This window comes from Coregonus clupeaformis, chromosome 14, assembly GCF_020615455.1.
Source record: "Coregonus clupeaformis isolate EN_2021a chromosome 14, ASM2061545v1, whole genome shotgun sequence".
NCBI lineage: Eukaryota > Metazoa > Chordata > Actinopteri > Salmoniformes > Salmonidae > Coregonus > Coregonus clupeaformis.
In genome coordinates this window covers 46714202-46726275 of record NC_059205.1, presented here as the reverse complement: position 1 = coordinate 46726275, position 12074 = coordinate 46714202, and positions in this window count along the sequence as shown.

Sequence of the window (12074 nt, the reverse complement as noted above, 5' to 3'; positions counted from 1 at the left end):
AAAATTGTCGACAGTCCCCTTGTCTACAGTGGGTATCCCTAAAACACAGCGTACTGAACGATCAGCAGACGAATGCTAGATGCACATTCGGTGCGATATGTGCAAACCTTAAGCGTAGATGTACACTTTAAAAAAAGGTGCTATCTACAAGTATTATTCAGCTGTCCTCATAGGACAGGGTTTCCCTATCTCCAGGGACGGCTTGTTCAATAGGGCGATATGGGCGACGCACTGCCAAACGGGAAAAGGAAGGGATTTTTTTTCTAATCAATTATATCACGGCAACAGCAGTTATCAGTGTTCACGTCTGATCTGCCAGCCACTAAATGTCAAATCAGGCTAAAGTCGTGCTTCAAATGGCCCCGCCCGTTTTTTGGGCGATTTCAGTCAGGTTGAAAATCGCCCAGAAGTCTCTCATAGCCTGTCATGTAAAATCTATTTTTTTCACATTTCAAAGCTTTCAATACATTCTCTATGGGTGTCTGTGGGCATGCACTTACGCGCTTTCGTCATACGTGACGTAACGTTGAACGTAACTAAGACAATGGCGGCTAGCAGCGTCTATGTTGCGACCTGCAGTGTGGCGTTATTTTATGTTTTTAATTTGTAGACTTAGTTTACAAACATTCTGCAAACATTCTGCTTTGGACTGATCTTCGGTTTTGGACTGATCTTGTTGATCGTGTACATACCCGCTACGAACGGACTAAATAATGAAAACGCTGCTGGCAGCGGAATCCCAATACAGCTGGGAGACTTGGCTGGATGACAGAGTCCCGGACAGAGAGGTGGAGCCGGCCGGCTTCACCCTGGTCAGAGCGGACCGCGATCCTGGTAAGAGAGCGACTCTGTACCCCGACATTGAACTGCTTTCTGTGTCATTGAACCTTACTATTGTTGATAAAACAAGTTTACTGGAGAACGGAGACCAAGTAGAGACTTTTGGACAAGGTGGATAATTGTATAATATAAGGCAGTTTATTCAGAGGTAAAGATATCTGGAATCGCGTGCACGGACCCGTTCGTCAAACTCGTAGGGAGTTTATCAGAAGAGCCCCTAAACATTGTGTGCTGACATTTTATACAATAAAATGAAGTAGGTTGAATCTAGTAGTTCTGATCTTCTGATTGGTCCTGATGAGTTGGGCGAGGTCACCTCCAGGCTAGTGTCACTGTTGCATTGGCTCTGAGTCGGGTTCTCTGTCTTCAGATGTTCAGCCTAAGAGAAGAGGATTTGTGTGTGTGTGTGTGTGTTTGTTATCAGTGTGTGTGTGTGTGTGTGTGTGTTTGTTATCAGTGATGATGTGTGTGTGTGTGTGTGTGTGTGTGTGGGTGTGTGTGTGTGTGTCCTCAGGGCAAGAACTCGTGAGTTGGAAGAACTGAGAGACCTATGGCGTGGGTGTTATCCTTAGCCACCTGCTGACAAGGCTGACAAGATAGGACTCTTGTTCATTGTATTGAATACAAAGGCCCAACACAAAATGGGTCATGCACAAGATTTTAGTCAGACCAAGCTATAACATTATATATTTACTACGACAGTACATTCAACCAAAAGCTAATATAACAAAGGCATCAGAGATTATTTATAATCTGTCACAGAAACTGGAATCCATCTCCCCAGATCAGTCAATAAATGCTTCTGGTATTGACTTATATGCTGCCCCTGTCTTCATGTTGTTGCTGGACATATCTTTTTTAAAATGTGTGTAGGTCACCTAAATCATCAGAAAAATTGCCCCTCCTGAGAATTTTTTCAGGAGCCGCCACTGCCTATCTCTCTCCTGGGGACCCCAAGCAGTGCACATTTTGTTTTTTGCCCTTGCACTATACAGCTGATTTAAATTATCACCAGGGCTGAGTTTGGGAAATGAGAAGCTTTTGCAATATGATAAACCTTTTGAAGAACCCTTTTTGGTTTCAGGTAGTACCCTTCTGGTTCTAGATAGAACCATTTTCGGTTCCATGTAGAACCCTTTCCACAAAGGGTTACACAAAGGTTCTACCTGGAACCAAAAAGGGTTCTACCTGGAACCAAAAGGTTTCCCTACCTGGAACCAAAAAGGGTTCTCCTTTGCGGACAGCCGAAGCACCCCTTTGGAACCCTTTTTTCTAAGAGTCTAGGTGGATATACAGTCAGGTCCATAAGTATTTGGACAGTGACACAATTTGCATCATTTTGGCTCTGTACGCCATCATAATGGATTTGAAAGGAAACAATCAAGATGTGCTTTAAGTGTAGACTTTCATCTTTAATTTAAGGGTTTTGTCAAAATTATTTTATAAACTGTGTAGGAATTACAACCATTTTTATACATAGACCCCCAATTTTAGGGGCTCAAAAGTAATTGGACAAACTAACATAATCATAAATTAAATTGTGAGTTTTAATACTTGGTTGCAAATCCTTTGCAGTCATTGACTGGCTGAAGTCTGGAACCCATAGACATCACCAATGCTGGGTTTCTTCCCTGGTGATGCTCTGCCAGTCATTTACTGCAGCTGTCTTCAGTTCCTGCTTATTCTTAAGGCGTTTTGCCTTCAGTTTTGTCTTCAGCAAGTGAAATTCATTCTCAATTGGATTCAGGTCAGGTGATTGACTTGGCCATTGCAGAACATTCCACTTCTTTGCCTTAGAAAAGTATTGGGTTGCTTTCGCAGTATGCTTCGGGTCATTGTCCATCTGCACTGTGAAGCGACGTCCAATGAGTTTTGAAGCATTTGGCTGAATCTGAGCAGATAATATAGCCCTAAACACTTCAGAATTCATCCTGCTGCTTTTGTCAGCAGTCACATCATCAATAAATACAAGGGAACCAGTTCCATTGGCAGCAATAAATGCCCATGCCATAACACTACCTCCACCATGCTTCACAGATGAGGTGGTATGCTTCGGATCATGAGCAGTTCCTTCCCTTCTCCATACTCTTCTCTTCTCATCATTCTGGTACAAGTTGATATTTGTCTCATCTGTCCATAGGACGTTGTTCCAGAACTGTACAGGCTTTTTTAGATGTTTTTTGGCAAACTCTAATCTGATCTTCCTGTTTTTGAGGCTTACCAATGGTTTACATCTTGTGGTAAACCCTCTGTATTTACTCTGGTGAAGTCTTCTCTTGATTGTTGACTTTGACACAGATATGCCTACCTCCTGGAGTGTGTTCTTGATCTGGCCAACTGTTGTGAAGGGGTTTTTCTTCACCAGGGAAATAATTATTCTGTCATCCACCACAGTTGTTTTCCGTGGTCTTCAGGGCCTTTTGGTGTTCCTGAGCTCACCAGTGCGTCCTGAGCTTAACAGCAACATATTCCAAATGCAAATGCCACACTTGAAATCAACTCTAGACCTTTTATATGCTTACTTATAAATGAACTAATGAGGGAATAACACACTCCTGGCCATGGAACAGCTGAGCAGCCAATTGTCCTATTACTTTTGGTCCCTTAAAAATGGGGGGACCACACATACAAAGTGCTGTAATTCCTACACCGTTCACCCGATTTGGATGTAAATACCAACAAAAAAATAAATAATTTCAACTCCAATATGCTGTGGTAGACAGCTAAAATAATAATAACTTGGTCAATGTCCAAATATTTATGGTAGTGACTGTAAACATGCTATTTCCCTCTGTAGCAGGAGGTCATGGCGTTTCTTAGGCTTTGGTAGAGACGTGTACCCAAGATTGGGCTGTAAGGACTTCAGAGGCGCCCTTGCCTGTGATGTAAGTTAAGGTAACACACACAAACACACTGAAAAATCCACCAGCAAGGACACACATGCACGGACGCACAAACACACACACACACACACACACACACACACACACACACACACACACACACACACACACACACACACACACACACACACACACACACACACATACCCTAATAGTCTGTACTGTAATGTTGGGGCATGTTGCCTCTCTTTCATCCTCCTGTGTTCTATGTATCTCCTCTCTCTCTCTCTGTACTCTGACTGTCTCTTCCTCAGATCTCTCAGATCTCTACTTCACTTCATCTCCACACATTCTGCTCATCTTCTCTGTTCCTCCAGTCTCTCTCTCTCTCTCACACACACACACACACACACACGCTCTCTCTCTCTCGTTCTTCCTCCACTGGAGTCACACTAAGACCAAATCTTAGTCCAGTGAGCTCATAATTTAATACAGTGAGAATATGTTGCAGGACACTGGATATTACAGGGGTCAGTTGGGGTTCGGCTGTCTTCCAGAAGCAGAGGTGAAATGAGGCACAATTTATTAATTGTAGAACAATTTAGAAAAACACACACAAACACCAATGAACTCTCTGACACAGTGCTGATGGGAAATGGGGCTGGACGTGACATCTCAGCAGAAGTGGTTGTCAGCCATGTGCCACACTGATTTCCCAAGCAACAGAGGATATTGCACCTGTATTATTGTAAACAAGCACGGATGTCGTTCCAATAACGAGGCTCCATCACTGGAGAAATTGGATCTAAAGAAAGCATATACAAATACTGAAGGGAAGAAAGAGAGTGAGAGAGAAAGAAAAACAATATGGAAGTCAGAGACAACACACTGTTTCCCAAGCATTTGCATCACGTTTGATCAAATTGGAAATGATTATAGAACAACCCAAAATATGTGTATTTATTCTAACTACATGGCAGGGAGAACGGGGGAGCATAGAATGGTACAGAGTGATAGAGACAGAGACAGACAGAAGGACAGAGAGGGGGAGGTGGGCTGGGGATTGAGACAGAGACAGACAGAAGGACAGAGAGGGGGAGGTGGGCTGGGGATTGAGACAGAGACAGACAGAAGGACAGAGAGGGGGAGGTGGGCTGGGGATTGAGACAGAGACAGACAGGGGGAGAGAGAGAGAGAGAGAGAGAGAGAGAGAGAGAGAGAGAGAGAGAGAGAGAGAGAGAGACACATACAGTACATACCGTACAGAGAGAGCAAGATAGACAGACCTAAAGCGAGAAAGCAGTGTGTTTCCAATCGAGGAGCAGCCACATGTCGGTACAGGGGAGACTGAGCCTGTTTCAATAATTAGGCTTATGGCAGCTTCATTCTCCCACTCTCCCCATTATTTTCTGACCTTATGCCAAATCCCTCACTCAACACTTCTGGCCATGTAGGTTCTGCATGCATTTAGCTCGTTTGGGCTGTTAAGGGTGACCATGTTAACGTTTTTAGCAATTGTTTGTGACATGCTGAAATGCATTTACACAGACAGAGGTATACACATACACATATTCATTCACATTCTTCTTACATACAAACACAAATGCTGTAAAACAGGTCACACAATCCACTATGAACAGAACTGGTATAATATGAACCCACTTCGTCCTCTACAACCAAATCTCCATAATTTCTTCATTCAACCCTTATCAAAGACCCCCAATGCAGTGAGGATTTGCTCTATCCTCCACAACACCTCTCCAATGTATCCTCCACAACACCTCTCCAATGCATCTAGGGGACCATCAGTAGGGGCCTGACCGCTATGACTCCCAGGAACATTGTGTGTGTGAGGCATTAGAACCCAGAGCCACATATGTATATATATATTTTTTTTAACCTTTATTAAACCAGGTAAGCCAGTTGAGAACAAGTTCTCATTTACAACTGCGACCTGGCCAAGATAAAGCAAAGCAGTGCGATAAAAACAACAACACAGAGTTACATATGGGGTAAAACAAAACATTAAGTCAAAAATACAACAGAAAATATATATACAGTGTGTGCAAATGTAGCAAGTTATGGAGGTAAGGCAATAAATAGGCCATAGTGCAAAATAATTACAATTAGTATTAACACTGGAATGATAGATGTGCAAGAGATGATGTGCAAATAGAGATACTGGGGTGCAAATGAGCAAAATAAATAACAAAATGGGGATGAGGTAGTTGGGTGGGCTAATTTCAGATGGGCTGTGTACAGGTGCAGTGATCGGTAAGGTGCTCTGACAACTGATGCTTAAAGTTAGTGAGGGAGATAAGAGTCTCCAGCTTCAGAGATTTTTGCAGTTCTTTCCAGTCATTGGCAGCAGAGAACTGGAAGGTATGGCGGCCAAAGGAGGTTTTGGCTTTGGGGATGACCAGTGAGATATACCTGCTGGAACGCATACTACGGGTGGGTGTTGCTATGGTGACCAATGAGCTAAGATAAGGCAGGGATTTGCCTAGCAGTGATTTATAGATGGCCTGGAGCTAGTGGGTTTGGCAACGAATATGTAGTGAGGACCAGCCAACAAGAGCGTACAGGTCACAGTGGTGGGTAGTATATGGGGCTTTGGTGACAAAACGGATGGCACTGTGATAGACTACGTCCAGTTTGCTGAGTAGAGTGTTGGAGGCTATTTTGTAAATGACATCGCCGAAGTCAAGGATCGGTAGGATAGTCAGTTTAACGAGGGCATGTTTGGCAACATGAGTGAAGGAGGCTTTGTTGCGAAATAGGAAGCCGATTCTAGATTTAACTTTGGATTGGAGATGCTTAATGTGAGTCTGGAAGGAGAGTTTACAGTCTAACCAGACACCTAGGTATTTGTAGTTGTCCACATCCTCTAGGTCAGACCCGTCGAGAGTAGTGATTCGGGTGGGCGGGTGCCAGCAGCGTTCGATTGAAGAGCATGCATTTAGTTTTACTTGTGTTTAAGAGCAGTTGGAGGCTATGGAAGGAGTGTTGTATGGCATTGAAGCTTGTTTGGAGGTTTGTTAACACAGTGTCCAATGAAGGGCCAGATGTATAAAAAATTGTGTTGTCTGCGTAGAGGTGGATCTGAGAATCACCAGCAGCAAGTGCGACATCATTGATATACACAGAGAAAAGAGTCGGCCCAAGAATTGAACCCTGTGGCACCCCCATAGAGACTGCCATAGGTCCAGACAACAGGCCCTCCGATTTGAGACATTGAACTCTATCTGAGAAGTAGTTGGTGAACCAAGCGAGTCAGTCATTTGAGAAACCATATGTGTGCCTCATTATCATGGGGTTGTGGGGGTGAACATGGGTGGACAAGTGTGTGTGTGTGTGTGTGTGTGTGTGTGTGTCTGTGTGTGTGTGTGTGTGTGTGTGTGTGTGTGTGTGTGTGTGTGTGTGTGTGTGTGTGTGTGTGTGTGTGTGTGTGTGTGTGTGTGAGGCTGGGTGGGTGGGTTAGGCTGCTATAGATTCCAGTGATGTCAGCCTGCAGTAACCTAAGGCTTTAATGAGCCCATTGTGAGGGAGCAGTGATTTGGCCATGTTTCAGGGCTCTTCTGCCCTCCCTCCGCTCACTGGTATTGATTTAGACTTCTCATTAGCATATGTCAGAGAGCACTGTTAGCACATGCTGCCCATTTACACCAGCTTAGCTAATCAGAGATGCTACACAGAGTGCAGCTCTGCTGCTCTGTTTTCAGTGCCATCAATGACCAGCTGGTCAGTATGTGAGCTTTACATGCATAATATGTAGGATTTAGGACAGTTAGCTATCTAGCCATGTGTGTTTGGGTTGTCTGGGGTTCTTATGACAGTGCTATGACAGTGTTATGACAGTGCTATGACAGTACTATGACAGAGTTATGACAGTGCTATGACAGTACTATGACAGAGTTATGACAGTGCTATGACAGTACTATGACAGAGTTATGACAGTGCTATAACATGTTATAACTCTATTACATCTCGCATACACATTATATAAAGAATTTCTACTCTGCTTCCAGGTGAGTCATTTCATGTGTATTACCAGGTGTATTGATACCATTGGTATTCCAAGCGGAGAAGTAATTGTCATATTTGAAATTCAAAACAAAAACAATACAAACCGGTCTTTGCTGTTTACGATCACTGAGATAATATGCCAGTAATCAAATGGTTGGTTGGATAGTGTGAATATGGAGGCGAAAGAAATGCACACCTGTTTAGGCAAGGTGCTGGCTAGCGGAGTAGAACACTTGAAAAAGAAAAGGAGAGCCGCACACTCTAGGAGCTCAGATGCAATAATTTAATAACCAACGTTTCGACAGACAAGCTGTCTTCATCAGGGTATAACGGCAAACACTGCGGGTCACTAGTTTATATAATGTCAGAGGACACACACACAGGTGTCTGTAATCATGGCCAGGTGCGGCTTGATATCATTGGTTAATTTACAGATATAAATAGAACACATAAAAAACATAAATGGATAGCATACGATCATAGATACAATTTGGCTACATAGGCCTACAAACATTTACAATGTATAGCAAAATCACAATAATCACAAGAATGGCTTCAAATCAAAGTCTACGTTGAGACCGAAAGGAGCAAAGGTCTTGAAATGAAAGATCCAGGCAGCCTCTCGTTTTAACAATAAATTGTCGAGGTCACCCTGTCTCCTAGGGAGGGTGACGTGTTCAATGCCGATATAACATAGGGACGAAATCGAGTGGTTCGCTTCCAAAAAGTGGGCCACAACTGGGTATGTCGAGTTTTTGCACCAAATGGTGCTACGATGCTCCGAGATTCGTACTTTTAATTCACGCTTCGTTTTACCCACATAATTCTTACCACAAGGACAAGTTATAAGATAAATAACTGCCTTAGTGGAGCACGTGATAACACTTTTGATTGGGATCTGTTTGGGGGTGTTTGAAGGATCTACATTTGTAAGTGCCATTGCGTTGAGCGCAGCCATTACACTTGTAGTTTCCATCCGGCAGAGGCGCAAATGGTAAATCAGAGTTTACCAATTGATCTCTGAGATTTCTGCCCTGCGAGAATACAACCAAGGGAAGGTCCAAAAACACATTACCGATACTGTCATCAGATCTTAGAATGTGCCAATGTTTGTGAACGATTCCCTTAATTTGTTCAGAGCACTTTGAATAGCGGGTAGTAAGAACGCAAGAATGCTTATTTTTGCGAGACTGTCCTTGAAAGAGATCATGTCTCGATTTGTTTAGGATAGTGTGAATAACCAGTCTTTTATATCTGCAATTATCCTGAAAAGTCCGCTAAAAACAGGGTATAATGTGAGTGACAGTATCAAAACATCCCTATCCAGACAATCCTCTTAAAAAATATCACAACCCTAAAAAAGAAACCAAGACAATGTTCGATACATACAGGTCTTGAATAAAAACATAGTTGTGTATCTCTCCGTGACTTATTTATCGAGTGTTTCAAAGGCTGTGAAAAAATCCCAGATAAAAAATACCCTCTACTGTGGAATACATGGGACTGTGGAACAGCGAAGAGCTGATAGTTAACGCAGATACTGAACTTTGATTTGACATGCTGCCAGTGTGCTAAGAGATGTGCGTAAAGCCATGCTGTTTTGTCAGGATGTGTGTGCCTGTGTGTGTGTGCGTGTGTGTGTGTGTGCGAGAGAGTGAGAGAGTGAGAGAGAGAGAGAGACAGAGAAAGAGAGAGAGTGAGAAAGAGAAAGAGAGAGAGAGAGTAGATGTGTATATTTGTGTGTGTTGAGGGAGGGAGGTAGTTGTACACCACAATATAGACATGAATGAGATATTTATACATTCTGATACATCCTGCAGTTTTTGAAGTTAAATGTATTGTCTCAAATGGAAACAAATCACAGCTTTTCCGAAAACCTGACTGCAACAGCTGTAGAGCTGCACCAGTGTAGCTGTAGAGACTTGGCCTGTGAATAAAGTATACACCATGAATATTTCATCCCCAGTTGAAGCAAAAACCTGTGCTTTTATTTACCGCAGCAGAGTGCAGTCGATGAAGGGGCCAAAACGATGCCTCTGGCTATGGGGAGTGAAACGGAGCTGCCTACCCCTGAGTGTAGATTGGGACAAGGGGACAATATTAGGCCTATACACAGGAGATTAGACTTAAACTGGGCGCACATTACTCCAGTTTAGAAATGGCATGGTCGCACTAGTGTAGTGGCGGCTCAACCCCCGACATGACTCTTAAGACACTGTGTGACTGGACTCCTTTGTCTTCTCAGGAATTCTGTCTTGTATCTGCTGCTCTCGCCCCCATTATGTCACACCTCTGGGAAGTAGAGATTGGAAGTTAACTACAATTTTGAATCCAAACTGTCAGATGTTATAAAAGGGTCTCAGATTCATTGTCTTTTTCTTTTGTTCCTTACCTACACTGTCTCTCTCTCTCCTCCCCATGGACTCTTGGGGCATTCAGGCCATGAACTCTCTCTCTCTGGTCATACGTAGATTATGAATGCTTTTTTAATGCCCATATTGCTTTGTAACTTATGGTTATGCTTTGTATGTTAATTCATTATTAAATACTTGCCTTTGATATTCAATTCTCAGACCAATTCTTGCTAGTAAACTATAAATCAAATCAAAGTTTATTGGGCGCGTACACAGTTTTGCAGATGTTATCGCAGTTGCAGCCAAATGATTATGTTTCTAGCTCCTACAATGCAGCAATGTCTAGCAATACAATAACAATACAATAACAATACAGTAACAATACAATAACAATACAGTAACAATACAATTACAATACACACATAATCCAAAAGTTACAAAAAGACAAATCAGAACGAGCAATGTCAGAGTCCAGAATATAAATATATATGTATGTGATTGTGTGTATAGACAGTATGGACAGTATATGAATAGAAAAGGTGTATAAAGCAGTAGTTATATAGGATGAGCCATGACAAGGATACAGTATATACATATAAATGGGTAAAACAGTATGTAAACATTATTAAAGTGACAAGTGTTCAATGACTCTATATACATAGGGCAGCAGTCTCTAAGGCGCAGGGTAGAGTAAGAGGTGGTAGCCGGCTAGTGACAGTATCCAAGGTTCAGGACAGGGTACTGGGCGGAGGCCGGTTAGTGATGACTGTTTAACAGTCTGATGGCCTGGAGATGAAAGCTGTTTTTCAGTCTCTCGGGCCCAGCTTTGTTGCACCTATACTGTCTCCGCCTTCTAGATGGTAGCAGGGTGAACAGGCTCTGGCTCGGGTGGCTGAGGTCCTTGATGATCTTCTTGGCTTTCCTGTGACATAACACATAGCATAATTCTTCCTTGCACAGTGCAATTTATCTTATGGAGTCAGATATTCATTTTAATTGACATTATTAATATCAATTGCAGTCATATTACGTGTCGCAGGTATATATATAGGTGCACAGGTCGATAGAAAAATGTGAGTAATCAAGGTGACAGACAGTGACACATTCAATACCACCTTGCACACTCTTGCCTGCATCAGCTGATCTAGGGTGTAATCATTAGTCCAAGAGTTGCAAACTAGAGTTCCTATTGGACAAATTCAGATACAGTGGGGAAAAAATGTATTTAGTCAGCCACCAATTGTGCAAGTTCTCCCACTTAAAAAGATGAGAGAGGCCTGTAATTTTCATCATAGGTACACGTCAACTATGACAGACAAATTGAGAAAATGTTTTCCAGAAAAACACATTGTAGGATTTTTTATGAATTTATTTGCAAATTATGGTGGAAAATAAGTATTTGGTCACCTACAAACAAGCAAGATTTCTGGCTCTCACAGACCTGTAACTTCTTCTTTAAGAGGCTCCTCTGTCCTCCACTCGTTACCTCTATTAATGGCACCTGTTTGAACTTGTTATCAGTATAAAAGACACCTGTCCACAACCTCAAACAGTCACACTCCAAACTCCACTATGGAGACCTGCACCAGGCTGGGAAGACTGAATCTGCAATAGGTAAGCAGCTTGGTTTGAAGAAATCAACTGTGGGAGCAATTATTAGGAAATGGAAGACATACAAGACCACTGATAATCTCTCTCGATCTGGGGCTCCACGCAAGATCTCACCCCGTGGGGTCAAAATTATCACAAGAACGGTGAGCAAAAATCCCAGAACCACACGGGGGGACCTAGTGAATGACCTGCAGAGAGCTGGGACCAAAGTAACAAAGCCTACCATCAGTAACACACTACGCCGCCAGGGACTCAAATCCTGCAGTGCCAGACGTGTCCCCCTGCTTAAGCCAGTACATGTCCAGGCCCATCTGAAGTTTGCTAGAGAGCATTTGGATGATCCAGAAGAGGATTGGGAGAATATCATATGGTCAGATGAAACCAAAATAACCCAAAAAAA